A 16,486-nucleotide genomic window follows, 5' to 3' on the forward strand; every position below is an offset into this window, starting at 1 on the left:
TTATCAATTTTGAATTTATGTTATTGATTTTAATTTTTTTATTAAATAATAATAATAAAAAAATAAAAAAAAATTAATTAAAAAACCAGCCAAATTTTTTATGCAATAAATTTAAAGAAAAATTTATAAACTTAAAAATACATATGTGTATCAAAGTATCAACTAAAGATAAAGAAGAAATTTATAAAATTCAAATTCTAGACAAAATTTCTCATGAATAAATTTGAATATCGCAACATATTGAATTCAGTAAAATATTTGTTCATATCATACAAAAAAAAAACATCTTTTGACGTAAATGGAATGTTAAAATAATAAAAGTATTTTCGCAGCGTCAGCGCGAAACTACATAACATATCATCACTATTGACATTGTCAACCCATCCAACAGTTGGTTTATTCCAGTTAACAAGAATCAAGAATTTCTGGTATATGTAGTAATAGTAATAGATGTGTTCTCAATCTTATACTTGTTACTATTGATACAACTGACATATTTTCTCTCGATGGCTAACAAATTTTCTGCTATTTGTTCAGTAAATATCTTCGTGTTTATTTATTATAAATACCTATAAATTATACAGAAGAATACGTATTAATTAATCGATAATTTTCCATCTAAAAATCCATTTACGTTCACCCTGAAAAAAAAAAAAAATAAATACACAATAATTAAATACAGTAAAAAAAATGTGTAATTATAATTAAAAGTACACATGTGCTTAGAAAATTAAATGAGGTCAATAAATGCGAAAAGTAAAGTAATTCTTTAACAATATAATGAACATCGCGTGTAGAATTAGCTTAATGTTTAAATGTATATATTTAAACCTACATTTTCCGCGAAATAAAGATAACGTGTACTTGGTAAATTAACGATTTTAGGTAGGCGGGTTGGTTAATGATATCGAAAATGGTCAATAAAAAACGCTTTAAATGTAAAGGGTTAAATGATAATAATTTGATCGCTAATATGTTATTCAGTGTTTACTGATAATGGATATAATTACCCGATAGATAGATACAAATCGCGAAATGAAACCACGCAATTACTTCTGCTATTTAAAATTCACTGTAAACCTCGAGTATAATTTAAAATAAATTAATTTATGAAAAAAATTTAATTATTAACAATAAATACTAAGTCGCGATAAATGACAAAGCTCGCGTGTTAGAAATAAAAATCTAGGATACAAATGGTCGCAATCCTTAAAGGAAATCAGTTGCCAGGACCTGCCGGATATAACAAAAGTCGAGGATGATCGATTTATTGTATTCTTACATACTTAACTCATTAAATAATATTTTTGCGACACACGACATATTTCTATATGTATACCTACTCGCTGGTTAGATATTTAGTCAAAGACCGTTAACCTTCTCCGCGTAGCTGTACTGGTAGCTAGTATGGCCTCGAACATCGAATTATCCAATTATATTTTATTACAAAATACCAAAATGATAACTTGACAAGTTTTGTTTGTAAAAATATAATTATAATAATTATAACATAAATACAGTGTGTTAATCTCTTTCGAAATTTATTTATTGAAATATGCTTTTTTGTTACGTCACTATTTATTTACTAATTGCTAAATGTTCGATGAATTATTAATTTATTGATAATATTATGCTAATTTTCTTTTTTCTTCAATTAGATTGAAAACAAAGGTTTCCATTGAAATATCAACTTAACTAATGTATTTAAATACTGTTCAGTAAAAAAAACGTTACCAAAGATTTCCGGCTGTCATTGTTTTTTTAAATAAAATTATTTTTTAGAATACATTTATACTTCAGAGTTAATACGTTTTTTTGTAATTAAGTGCTTAATTTCTTAATTAACTGCTAGTTGTAAAAAATTATTTACGTAAAGAATGCAGTTTTTAGATTGAATTAAATTAAAAAAAAAATTGTTTTGATTCATTGAGCATTTTTTAATCAGTTAATATGATATAATTATGTTTTTTCAAATTTTAAACTTTCCCTCGTTTATATCTTTACACTGATTAAAATTTTAAGCTGATTCAAGAGATTAATTTTAAATCAAAAAGTTTTAATAAGATTAAAAAAAATGATTTTTTTCTTCTTAAATCAAGTTCAATTCTTTTATCAGCACAAAGTAATAATTTTAAGTAAAAAAGAAATAATATAATCTTAATTACATTAATTCAAGCTCAATCTAAACTCTAATTTTAATTTATCACAATTTTCTATCACCGAAAAAAAAAAAAAAATAACCAGTAAAACAAACATTACTGATGAAGTCACTGTCTTTAAATTACATTATATTTTTCTGGCTTAGTTTAATATTGTAATAAGTAATAAGTATATAAGTACACAACATAAAACATGAACCATGTTTGATGACAGTATATTTTTTTTTAATAAATTACTCTCAACAATAGAAGCTAAAATGAAAAAGATATAAATTAACCCAGAATAACAACATACAAGCAAACCCAAATGCAAAATATAAATTATATTAATAATGTTACGAATACCTACACGAATATAAACAACACTATTTCACATATTTGTATAGTGATGAGTCATCATTTTTTATTCGTATTTTATTCTCTTAAATAAATATTGTACATCCGTACAATTATTTTCAATCGACACTCAGCACGAGTCAGTACAGGGGACGACAACTTGTGGTTTAAATTGTTTATAACTGTGAAATGGTACAATGACTCATATCGTAGTCTTGCGTACCTTCAGATAATACCCACCAATACTGTAAATAAATAAAATAAAATAAATGTGAGTAAATAAATAAATATTGAATAAAAATATCTATAATAAATTTTATTTACTCTGTATTTACTTCAGTTAACAAAAAACATTTCTTCAAAATCAAACTAACATCTCACGTGATTTAAATTAAATAATAATTACCGCGAAGTTTATCTTGCGCATGTCACCTCCGTCGTTGAAATCTAAATATACTTATCTTGATTTGTCAACTTCTATTTTAGTATATTAATTGTTAAATACATTATGTCATTTGAATCACTTGAATTTGATTTATCCAACGAGTATCATACCGCATATAGGTACTTGCTGTTATACATGACACCAATTATTGTTTATTGATTGAACTAGATTGTAGTGTCGCGGGCCTCCAATTTGCATAATTGTCTTATCAAATTAAATATGATCACTTGATCATGTCTCGTGGAATTTTCTTTCTGCAAATTAAATTTAAAAAATTAATTATAACATACAAAATCAATTTTAATATTAATACACTGTAAATTAATATATTTAGATTTATATTCATATTTATACATATATAAAATCGTAAATATATAATTGATCGTGGCGCCACTTAGTTATATTAGGGCGTTTATTCATTACCAACTATTAAATATTTTTCTAGTATCTTTGTCGGCAAATATTTTAAAATAAGCGCCGGAAAGATCGAGATTATCATCATTAGTAACAGATTTTCAATTAATAAAATTTATACTTGTGTATGTTGTATTAATGTTGGTTGAATAATTTAATCAGATAGAGTTGTACTAATTCTAGCATTCATACCGATAAGATCTATGATTACTTGCAATCGCAAGCTAAGAGCTGAATATAAATAGCGTGAGCTCCAGGGGAGAAAGCAAACATTATATCGCCAATTGTCTTGTCAGTTACTTGGAGCTGTTTTAGCCAGCTACAAGCTATTTTCTTGATATTCGTCGCTCGGAAGCTCCAGTATCGGCACCATTGACCCTGGGGATTTATAAAAATAGTTAATTTATCAGAGTTACTAATTTTTTTAGATGATAAAGCTTCTTATCTTTTTTTATTTTATTTATTTATCGACTAAATAATGAGGAAAAAATGTTTTTTAATATACTTATAGATTCTTTAGCTTTCTAATGTGGAAAATTTTTAAAAAATTTTTTGTACTAATTTGTTTTTCAAGAAAAGTCTGAAAAATCGGTGAATGTCTGATAATTTCAGTTACATGTTTTCAGCTGAAAGTTTTTATAATTTTTTTCAGCAAATAAATTATTTAAAAAAAATTTTTTTTAATTGAATCTATTGTTATTTGGAACTACTACAATAGGAATTTTTATTTATCAATATTTATTTGTTTATAGTAAAAAATTTTGCGTCAATGCGTCAAAAAATTTTGTGTTAAAAATTTTTACATTAAATATTTAACACTTTTTGTGTTAATTAAACACAATAAATGTGAAATTTACACAAAAAAAGTGTTAAATATTTAACACAAAATTTTTTACTGTGTTGAAAACAAAATTTCAAAATTATGAATTGTCTACTCTAATTTCAGTATCATTCTTTAATTATTATTTTTAATGACGTTGCTAGTAAACTAACTTGTAAAATCACGAATTGGGTTCTTCTGATTTTCTTTATTTACAAACTTTTTTTTTATAATTTATTAATGATAATTATAACAACGGAAACTTATATTACAGCAAAATTTTCTACCTTCTTATCTTTTTATTTATCCATTTTTACATATGTAATATGTAATGGTTATATACGGAATATATTATCTTCCTCTTCTTCTTTAAAATTTTTCAATTCTCTTTATGATCCATGTTTATCTTCTCTTCTTAATTCTCCATTTATATTTTTTTCTCTTTTGAGACATTCACTAGGGAAGACCCAAAGTCGTACCACTCTATTAAATTCTAAAAAACCCAAGATTGCTGAAATAATAATTTAAAAACCGCGGGGGATCAAACCTAAGCTTTTTCAGTCACTATAATTTATGTCAACAAAATTAGCTTTTAGTAATCAAAGATAATTTTAAATTTCTACATTTAGAATTTCGTTATATTAATTTGTTCAGAAAAATTTTAAAAATTGTCAAGTTACTTAATCTCAGTATAATTTATCGAATATTTTATTTTCCATTTAAAAATCTTACAAATTGCTTTGGTAGTATTAAAAATATTCAAAAACCTCGTCTAAGTGTGCAAATATTAGTCAATTTTTAAGTTTTTAAATATCCTGATTAAATTAAACACTATAAAATCCTAAAATTATCATTTGCGTTTCTTAAAAGTTATTTTTTACAATTCTAATTTGTTTATGAATAACTAAAAATTTTCTAAAAAAATTGTTGACTTTTTTTAAGATTTTATTCAACAATGTTAAAAATTAATCACTGTCAAATTTATCAAAACATTGGCAAGAAATTTTTTATACCACTTGAATTTAAAAATTTTCAATTTATTTCAAGAAAATGATATTTTTAAAAAATTGTATTTTTAATTTATTAAAATTTCCACAAGTCCATTTTTTTAATCATTTTTTTTGCTATAATTTATTCGTTGAAGACAATTAAAATAATTGTGAAGTGACAGCTAAATTTAATGAAAATTAACTTATCTGATAGTTGATAATTTTAAGAATTTTTGTAACAAATAAATTATGGCAAAAAAAAATTTACATTTAGAAATTTTTAAAAACTACAAATGCAATTTTTTAAAAATAATTTTTTGGAGCAAATTTATTAGTAAAAAAATTTTTTTAAATTGTCAAGTGACAGTTAACTTTAATGTCATCTCATAATAATAATAATAATAATAACTAAATCAAATTAAATTAAACTAATGAATATAAAAAAAAAGTAGATTAGAATAAAATAAAAAAATTTCAACCCCCAAAGGTGAATGTGGATTAGGATGAACTAGAATAGGGATTATAACTCAGAAGATTGTTTCGGAAGAAGTCGCGGGTAGTCGGCGGCGGTAGTGGTGGGGAGAGGGCGCTGGGGTGCCTAGTGGATCCATCCCTCGGGGGTGTGTGAAATAGAAAACTAGGGTAGCGATAGATACGCTGGTGTCCGTTGTAATTCCTCTGAACATGGTGACTTTTAGTACTAGTTAGTTACCCAAACTGGTGGTACTTGGCAGTTGCCCCAAGATGGCGAACGCGGTTGGTGTGCGAGTGATTCGGGCTGAAAAGTGTGAAAAAGGAGAGAAGAAGTGCGGGTTCCTGTGTTAAATAGCCCGTTATTGCGGCGATTTAAGTTTGAGAGGAGCTCGCACGAGTACTTTGGTGGCATTACACGTGAAAATATATATCTGTCACATTCAGCCCGGTGAGTTTGTTTTATCTTTATGTCTCTCGATAACGAGTACGAGTACTGCCACTGCCACTAATATAACCAGCATTATCCGATAATACATCTACATCTACATTTACATTTACATCAATATATATAAATGAATATCTATATATAACAATATATAACTATAACTATTACGAACTCTAGTGGATAAGTAATTGTTAATAATTATATTTGTTAATTTCGACAAATAAAATTCACATTTATTTTATAAGGCCGCACCTACCGCTCACCAGTCTTCCAGACTAAAAATCATCTCACCGATAGATACTGACAAATTAACTTTTTACTATTTATGCTTTAAAAAAAAAAAATTCAACTCCGGGCGAGCTCACTACAACCTACCGATTTATTGGATCATCACCTAGCAGTATTGTCAATGAGTATTTTATTCGGTAATGTCATTTATTAATGTCACACTTAATTAATCAGTGCCAGTGTGTGATGGCCCCGTTTTATTTATTTTCTTAAAATTCTTAGCAACTACTGTGTTTTATTAAAAATTATAACACTTACTCAACATGTCATATATTAAATATTTAATTAGTAAATTTGAAAACTGGGGAAAAAAAAAAAAAAAAAAAAAACTTGAATTAATTTATTTATTATTTTTTAGAACTCGGTTTTTGGATAGCCGCGCCTTTGCCAGCTGGTTTTCCGGGTCGACTAGAGAAACTAGAGAGCAGTAACAATAGAGCGAAATTGTGCCGGAGATAACGGTTCAGACTCCCCATTCATCTTTGTTCAGGGTTAGTTCATTTTCTTCTTTTTTATATTATATCTAAATATATATATTTTTTTTTATTATCTGACATGACACGCACCGGCTTGCCGCGTAGTTGTGACATAATAAAAAATATTTAATTATTGTTCAAGTAATAATACTATTAAATATTTTGATTAGATTATTATTTAAATAATAAATATGAATTTTTTCAGTTGTGAATTATAAATATGAAACAAGTGTTGATCAGTCGAGTTCTTCTTCCTCGGTTGTTCCTGGATTAGTTGTTGTCTCAGTAGATTAGTTGCCGGTGAGGAGACTAGACATATATGTATTTTTGCTCAACGTGATGCACCACCGCCCAATGCGGCGAACTTTTCTCTTCGTTTACTCCCCCACTTAAATAGAACGAGCCACCCGTGCTCACTACTTACATTACATACATCCAACCCCTTGATACTCCTTTTTACCCTATCCAAGTATCCAAGTAAACCAAGTTGGCCTCAGTAAACCTTGCTCTTCCACGAGACACTCGATAATTCAATAATTTTATATACTCATTTTCAACACCTTTTTATTCAAATAATAATATCGCATACATTATGTCATTATCATTATAATCATGCTAATTCTGATATGAATATTTATGCCGATAAATCAATTTATTACTGTTCAGTTGAATTGAGTTTTATTATTTTCTTAGACTTACAAATGTTCAGGAATGTCAATCGATAATTGATCGTGAGATAGAATGACAAGGTGTTAATAAAGCAAAAAAACAATTATGTTCAAGAAAATGAGGAGCAGTAGGCTTAAATAATAAATATATTTGGTTGTTTAGTTAAAAAAAATTTTTCTTCTGTCATAATGGTCTTTTTTAGTATTATCGTAAAATAAAAGATCGATCCAAGTATGTCCCTCCCTGCGTTTATCCGATGTCGGTAAATCTGTGGCGCAAGCGTATTTTATATATGTATTAATTTATGTATGTGTACATATAACAATACGAGACAAGTGTCACTTGTATGTTACACCTAGTCTCTTTCCTCAATTCACTTTCTGTAACACTTGATTTTATTTTATTTATATATGCTTTTAATTATTGTCATTTGATTTATCGGGGTTTGATGATGATGATGATGATGATCAATTATCGGTATGACTAACACTGAATATTTACGCGTGGCTGCTTTATTTTATTATCTTTCGTACGATAATTTGTCGGCTTTTATTTGAAGAGTCACTTTTTTTAACTGTGATAATTGGAAAGTAAATATACATATATTTTAATTTTCTAATTTGAGTTATTTTACTAAGAGTTTTTATTTTTTTTTTTTTTTTTTTTCAAGTTAATTTACTAATGGATTTTTATTATTCATTTTTAAAAGTTCATTTATATTATTTTTTATTTTTATGACATGAAATTATCATGGAAAATATTTATTGATCTAAATTTAAAGTAATTACATTGAATAATTTATTAATTACCCAGGTGGAAAAATATTATAATGTCTTTATAATGACGTTATAACGTCATTATAATGTGTGTCAAAAAATTTTTTATTTATTCAAAAATTTCCTATAAAAAATCTAAAAAATACCAAAAACTCTGCTTTAAGATAATTAAGTTTGAGCTGGAACCAGTCATAGCGAGAGAGGTCAATTGATAACTTTAAAATAAAATTTTCTGAAGGATCAGGAACTCAGCACTAAGACGTTTTTTCCATAAGCTTTACTTAAACGATTAAATCAAAGGAGGTTTACTCAAATTTTACAAAAAAAATTGTACAACAATTCGGGAACACTGCGCTAAAATATTTTTTCTTGACCTTGAAACGCTGAAATTTGAGCTAAATTAATTTATTAATTAATAATTGTTATATCGTCTTGAATTTTTATAATAACTGTTTATTGAAAAACAAGAAAAAGAACTGAAACCTAATTATCTTAACACAGAGTTTTTGGTATTTTTGACATTTTTGATGGGAAGTTTCGGAAAAATAAATATTTTTGACACGAATTATAATGTCATTATAATGACATTATAATGCGCAAATCATTATAATCACATTATAATATTTTTCCACCTGGGTACTGCTGAATTCTACAATGGCCCATAATAATTTAAGTTCCGAGTAAAATAAGCTTAATATGCCCTATTAAAATCAATTTAAATAAATAATATTATATAAACTTCTAATTACATAAAATTTAGAAATATATATAGAAAAAATTTTTAATATTTTTAATAAAAGTATTTGCGGAAATTTTTAAGGTAGAACATTAAATAAAATTTATAATTCAATTTAAAATTTTTTCCTTTCAAATTATTTTATTTTACTGCAAATTTACAATAATAATCAAGAAAATTTGCAATAATAAATTTTACAATTAATTTTTGCAGTTTTTAATGTCAACCGAAATTTTATTTCTCATTCTAAATTATTTGGAAAAGAAAAATTTTATAAATGTTAATTTTTTAATTTTCGATATAAAAAATTCGACAATTATAATTTTATTAATTATTCTTTATTTTATGTAATTTCTTTTTAAAAATTGTAAACATCATTTTTATGACTTAAAGTATTATAGACCGTGATGCTAAAAAATTAAAATTTATAAGTTTATAAATTAATAAATTAAAACTATATCAAGAAATGAACGAAATTAAGATTAAAAAAAAGCTTTCCTTTTTTCATAAAAGAAAGTCAGCAAAACTAAAAAATAAAATTTAACTGTTTATTGCAAAAAGGATTAAAAATATATTAATAATTAACAGTCTGTTTATTCTATCACCAATCACTTTATAATGTACACTCGATTCAATTACTAGCAAGTAATACAATTTAAAGCAAAATAAACTTTTGTAAAAAGTATTAAATTTCAGTCACATCATTCCATTTAAACAACTTTTAAATTCAATAAGCATTATTGACACCGAGGAATGACAAGCAGGTGCCTCGTGAGCTTTATATATTATATCTTAGAGGAATCTCTTGCAATACTACCACACTCGATTTTCTCATTACATTATATACTATTTAAATATAATATATAATCCTCGTTTATTCATAAATATATAAATATTAGGGTGTGCCAAAATGTAACTTCCTTGATGGACCTTTTAAAATTGGAATTTTCAGTTTCGCTTTTGAAATCAGCTGTGTTTAGGCCTTTCCTAAGATATTTTGAGGTAAGACGATAGATTTTATTTTCATAGAATTTTTTAGCAGGAGGTTTAATTGGGCACTTCCGGCGAAAATTTGAATTTTCAGCGGAAGTGCCCTAACTAAGCTCCAGTTAAAAAATTCTATGAAAATCAAATTTATCGTCTTACCCTAAAATATCTTAGGAAAGGCCTAAACACAGCTGATTTCAAAAGCGGAACTGAAAATTCCAATTTTATAAGGTCCATCAAGGAAGTTACATTTTGGCACACCCTAATAAATATAATAATATTATCTCACGTATACTTTATCCGGGTTGCCGTAACATACCCGCCTAATATAAATTAATCAAAAACAAAAATATATTACTCATATTATATCACCGCGCTTCCTATACTAATACCGCTCACAATTAGAAAAAATTCCTTCTACGCCTCATCAAAAGATTGAAATTTAAACTCGCCACAAAAAATCTTTTTCGACTTTGATTAATGTCCAGATTAATATTTGATAAACAAAATTACAAAATTCAGCTATATCTAATTTATTTGGAAAAAAAAAAAAAAAAAAAAAAAAATTATTTTCGCTTTAGAATTTCTGTTTTAGGTACCACTAGAAGTAGGCAAGGATACACTATTGACCTTGAGAATAAATTCATAATAATAATGATAATAACAAAAATTACTCTAACGGAGAGGGACGACCAAGTGCCCGAGTGTCTTCCTATCAGATGATGATATAAGAATCCCGGCGTAGGTCCAATGCGCTCAGTTACCTTTCGTTCCTCGACCTGAAAGCAACCAGTTATTAGTTTTCGTAAACTTTATTATTATTTTTTTTATTTACTGTTTATCAATATTATTTTTTATTTGTGAATTGTTTTACATTCCAAGGATTATTACATTTTTTGAAATTTTTTTTTGGTAAGACTTCATTTAATAATAATTTCAAAATATAAATAATAATAATAATAATAATAATAATTATTATTATTATTATCATTTACAAATGATTAAACAAACTTATTAGTAATTTTTTAAATTTAAATTTAAATTGAATAACTAAAGTTGCAATTATCGAGTTTGAAACAAAAATAAACACTAAACAAGAAATTGATTAATTAGAGCGTTTATTGTTAAAGATTTGAATTTTAAAGTTAAACTAATACCTTTACTTATACTTAGAATACATACTTAGAATCAAGCAACTACTCAACTACTCAGCATATTTAACTATCTGTTTACGCGCGAAAGTTTAACCGAGCGAAATCAGCGCAAGTAACGGTAGATTTTGCATCGTAATTATTTATCTTTCTTTCATTTTATTATTTTATTTTAGTTTTTTTTATTGCAATTATAATCCCTGATATTTGCACAAATCTGGAAATTGCGTTGCGCTTTTTTTTATAAGTTCATTTTTTATTAGTCTATTAATTAAAAACGATAATTTATGCGAAACTGCTGCAAAAATAAGTATTAACGATTATTTATCAATAAATTAATATTATTTATAACTTTGTATTAATTTTTTCTCGATAAATTACTAAGCAATTAATTTGATAATGCAATTATCGAACCAAATTAATAAATTTAAATCTTGATTGACGCTTTCAGAAAATGCTTACTTTTTTTTACGAATTTATTATTAACTGATTATAATTTTTTTGTTGAAATTGCTGAGTTAGAGCAGACAGTTTTTAATTAAAATTTATCTCAGCGACTAATCCATAATAATTCTGTAATGATTTTTATTGCAAAATTCAAATTTTAGGATTATGTGGTTGTTAATAAACGTAGATCATAAATTAATTTGTATTCATTATAGTATTACGTAAAAGAGTTAGTTAATATAACCGTAGAAAAGATCGGTCGCTAATGGGTCGGGTTGACAAATATTATATAAAAATTCGGGATTTCGACACTGATCTGAAGGACGTCGAATATTTTGTCAGGTTTTCCGGTACAGGTATAAGTATAGGTAGTCGGTATGTATTTTTTAACTTTCCTGGGCTGAGGATTTCGTAGTGAATGACCGAGTGGCACACTTAGATTCGTTCTTACAAGCATAGCAGGTTATTACACACATAACAACTTGGCTGAGGCTGTGGCCGTACTGTTATGTGTGAACCATGGCTCATAATATTTTTCAGAGCCCACGGTCGCACACAACGCGTGATAGAACCGGTATCATCTGGTATTTGATCATTTAAATTTGGGTTTTTTTTTTTCCTCTAACTACGGTCCAAAATTTATTATTTTTTTTTCTTATAATTTTTTAAAGTTATTGATTGATAAAATTTTTGGGTTGATAACTTTAAAAGAATTTTTTTATTATTTCAAAATTTTTAAGTTACTATTAAAAACATTAGAAGTGTATTTTTACTTCGAATAAAAATTTAACAAATGTTATTTTCGAAACAAAAAGAAATACTTTATACATGGTTGAAAATTTTGTAGATTTACTAAAATTTTAGTATACATATTTTTAAATTAAATATCGAGTCTATAAAAAAATTAATAATTCATTCATGGTAATATCACAATATTATCATATAAATTTAAAATCTATTGATTGAGTTTAATAATTTCTGTTTATATTTATGGCTCGAAAATCAGTTTATTGTATATTAAACAACATATTCATAAAATTACAATACAAAAATACGGAGAAATAAAAGACCGAATTTAAAGAAAACAATTAAACCTTACTAGAGTAAATTTAGAAGATTATAAAATTTTATTGTTATTTTTTAAGAATATTTTGATAGACATTTGCGCGATTTAAGTAGAAATAACTAAAATTTTAATTTAAACTATCTTTAGAATTTTTAGCCGATTTTTTGTAAAATTACATAACATCCATTCATCATTATAACCAATTGTGATTTATAAAGAAGAAAAATTTTATCAATAAATTTATTACCAGTCATCATACAATAAAAAGTACAATGATTATTACAAAAATTTGCGTTTAATAAATTTTGGTGTAGAGTAAAAAAAAATTTACTCGAATCAAGAATAAATTTTAAAGAATTTAATTTTCTTGATTTACGTAGAAAAATTCTTAAATTTAGAAATTTTTCTTGGTATAAGTAAATTTTATTTGATTTAAGAATTTTTCGTTTCAATTCAAGTTAATTTTTTTTTTGTGTGAAAATTGCTTCTTTATTTTAAGCTTGTAATTATATGAATTATATGAAAATTTGATTGATGATCTTAAACATTAATTTTAATTCTCTAAAATTCAATTTTTTTTAATTTTATTTAAAAATTAAAAAAAAAAAAGATAATCTGAAACTTAAATTTTTTTTTTTTTTTTTTTTTAATCAATACTTAGTTTTATGAACCTCCATAAAAGCATCAACTTCTATCTATCTTTCTAAACTTAAATTCCTACTTGAAAACAAGAAAAAAAATCTAAAGTAACTCTCTGTCATAAATACTTTGAAGAAAATAATTTTACTATTGAAGACTTGAGCCTTAATAATATATCAAGCGCGCTTTTCCGGTGAAGTAAATAACAAAAAAAAATCAATAATTTTTTTAATCAATTAGATAATACTCCTGACTTCCATAATTTATAAAACATATTATGTTATAATACATTAAATAATCCTTGAAAAAAAACGTGATTATATTTCTATTAATAACTTAAATGCCGATGGTGTCATGGTTTATTATATTACTAATATTACATATATGGGAAACCAATCCAGCGTAAATAATTCGAATATGTGAATGACCGCATTGCGCTTTGACGCATGTCGTGATACTGTAAAATGTATATATTTTCTTTATCATCCTATTTCTTTTATTTTTTATTCCATTTTTCTTTATGTTAGTTTCCACAAGCAGGAGCATGTTATAGTCTAAACACGCGACATTATGGCGACTCTTTGTCGCTTTCATATAAGCATTTATAATAACAATATACGAGTATATAGTATATAGTACCCCATAATAATCTCTCTGGTTTTAGCACGTAAATTTTTATTTTCTTAAGTTGAGCGTTAAACTTTTTCCATTACTCTCGCTTTGTCTTTAACAGAAAAACTAAATAATTCATCGTATAAATTTACACTGAAATTGTTTTTATCGCAATTCAAAAATCATAAAACGGAAAACCATCAATTTTTACGACACTTTAAATGCGATAATGATAATTGTTGATATTATTACTTTGCTTACAATTAGTTAAAAGCCGATCATTAGTGTCACTACAAAAACATTTGTTTCATTTTATTAGTTATTTTATATACAAGTACCTGTAACAATACGTTGATAATTTAGGTAAAAAAATCGTCGATAAGTAATGTAAAGATAACAAATTGATAAATAACAGTACGCTGTCAGTTGTATCCGAGTAATTTATCTAAAAGTATGTGAATTTAATTTTTAAGCCGGTAAGAAGTAAAAAAAAGTGGTAAACAGTAAAAAAAACAATGATAATTTTTCCTAATCTTTTAATTTGACATGTTTTTTTATTAAAAATTTTAATCGCAAACTTTTAGTAATAATTTATGTTATTTCGATGATTTTTGTTGGATTAAAAATTAAAATTATAATTTATAATTCAATTAAATGATCAATTATTAAAAAAATTTTTGGTTTTTCTTTTCTTTCAAATCTCTTAAATCTATTTTCTCTCTACAGAAATTATTTATTGCATGTAAATATTAACTCAATATTCTACACATAAAAATGTAATCTATTGTTGTAAATTGCCGAGGGCGTTTTTTTTTTCAGATAAAAAAATAAATAAAAATTCCCTCAAAAATACAAGCAAAATTTTGAAAATTAATCTGGTAGTTTGAATGTTTTAAATAGTTTAAATATTTGACATTATTTTTCATTAAAAATTTTAATTACACCGTTTTAACAACAATTTTTGCTATTTTGTTGATTTTTATTGAATTACAATAAAAGTTAAAATGCAAATTCACTGAGAAGTAAAAAAACAATTTTTAAAAAATATTCAGATCGGACCAAGCCAGTAATCGAACCTGGATATCCACGATTAAGTATCAGGTACTCTACCATTTAAACTACCGGATTTTTTTTTTACTTTTCATTAAAATTGTGTTGTAAATTTTATTTAAATTTTGACAAAAAATCACTAAAATAACAAAAATTATTGCTAAAATTTACTAATTAAATTTTTTAATAAAAAAACATGTCAAATTAAAAGATTGGTAAGAATACAATATTAAAAAATAAATATTACAAACAATAATAACAACAATAGTTAAGAGATAATAATAAAATGAAATCTTGTTGTAATAATAATAAGTAAAAGTTATTTAACAGATACTCGGTAAATTATGTTATTATTCATACGTACAATGTAGTTAAGTGAAGGCTATGTTATAATATATTAATATTTGTTTGCCAAATTAACTATATTATAACGATCAATACTCTAAAATGTTTCTTGCTTGATACTTTTATTATTATACATCATACAGTACTTACTCTCACGTTTATTTTTTTTTTTATTATTCAAATATATTTTGTTGTAATTGAATAACATCGAATTTAAGTGTTTTAATGCAAATGTTTTAATAAGAAAAAAATAACAGAATTTTTTCTGCTACAATTTTGATAAAATACTTGACAGTGACTCTTTTTAAAGATGTAGTGTCAAAAAAAAATGACTCGTTCAAAAATATTTTTGAGAGTTTGTAATTAATAAAATTAAAAGTCAATGGATTAAAAAAATTGATAAATTAACAAATTGTGTATGAATTTTTAAATTATTTTTTTTTTTTATCATAACTTATTAACTTGATAATTAATCTAATAATTTTCGGCCTATTATTTTCAGTATTACATTGTGTTAATTAAGAGTATAAATTACGCCCAAATAACAAGTAATAAATTAATTAGTAAAAAAAATGATTTATAAATCAATTATTTCAATTCAATTTAGTTTATTGCACCAAAAGGATATAATCCTATCCTATGTACATAAAGTTCGAGTTGATTGGATATAATAAATAATATAATAATATTTATTACCAGTAAAAAACAGATACATAAAATACATAGCAAAAAAAGAAAGCACGCATAGATATTATTATTGTTTATATTAATTTATTATTATTTATATTAGTTTATTATATTTATTATTTTATTTTATTTATTTATTTATTTATTTCAAGAACGAATACACGTCAATCGGCTTTATACATTTGAGGTTTTATTAGAAAATTATATGAACTAATTGATTAGATAGCTTTATTAGACTTAGCAATGTTGGAAGTAGTGTTTGGTTTAATTAATCACATGAATTTTAAATCAATTAAAAATAATCACATGAAAATTTATTATAAATCTTGTAGATATTAATTCGAAAATTTTTTTATTGAGCAAGAAATAAATTATTTTGATTTGAAAATTTAAAGCGCAGATTTAAACGTAATAAGCAAAAAAAATTTGTTAAGAAGTCATTTTTACTTAATTTATAAATTTATACAAGTTTAAT

General features: G+C 24.9%; 1 protein-coding gene and 1 long non-coding RNA gene across 8 annotated transcripts in view; one reads left to right on the plus strand and one right to left on the minus strand.

The window, feature by feature from the left end:
• The window catches only part of Far1 (fatty acyl-CoA reductase 1), a 64,006-nt gene that overhangs the window by 30,192 nt on the left and 17,328 nt on the right, over nt 1-16,486 (plus strand). Inside the window, exons 1-4 of one of the 7 annotated variants that reach the window (XM_074253499.1) lie at nt 5,890-6,085; nt 6,729-6,861; nt 7,052-7,146; nt 10,596-10,926. The exons of 1 other annotated variant lie outside the window; for it this stretch is intronic. The gene's annotated coding sequence lies outside the window, so the exon portion shown is untranslated. Of the gene's footprint in view, nt 1-5,889; nt 6,086-6,327; nt 6,508-6,728; nt 6,862-7,051; nt 7,147-10,595; nt 10,927-16,486 lie in introns of those variants that run through there. 5 more of the 7 variants (XM_074253500.1, XM_074253503.1, XM_074253501.1 and 2 more) reach the window with 5 other exon arrangements.
• On the minus strand, nt 102-15,584 carry LOC141534263 (uncharacterized). Its single transcript, XR_012480394.1, has 6 exons — nt 13,957-15,584; nt 10,689-10,793; nt 3,547-3,732; nt 2,902-3,194; nt 2,509-2,740; nt 102-641 (listed from the first exon to the last, which is right to left on the minus strand). It is a non-coding gene; the product is annotated as an uncharacterized LOC141534263 (long non-coding RNA).

The sequence above is a fragment of the Cotesia typhae genome, unplaced genomic scaffold (genome assembly GCF_013202065.1).
Source record: "Cotesia typhae breed Kobodo isofemale line unplaced genomic scaffold, CoteBio_Ctyphae scaffold_13, whole genome shotgun sequence".
Classification (NCBI taxonomy): Eukaryota; Metazoa; Arthropoda; class Insecta; order Hymenoptera; family Braconidae; genus Cotesia; species Cotesia typhae.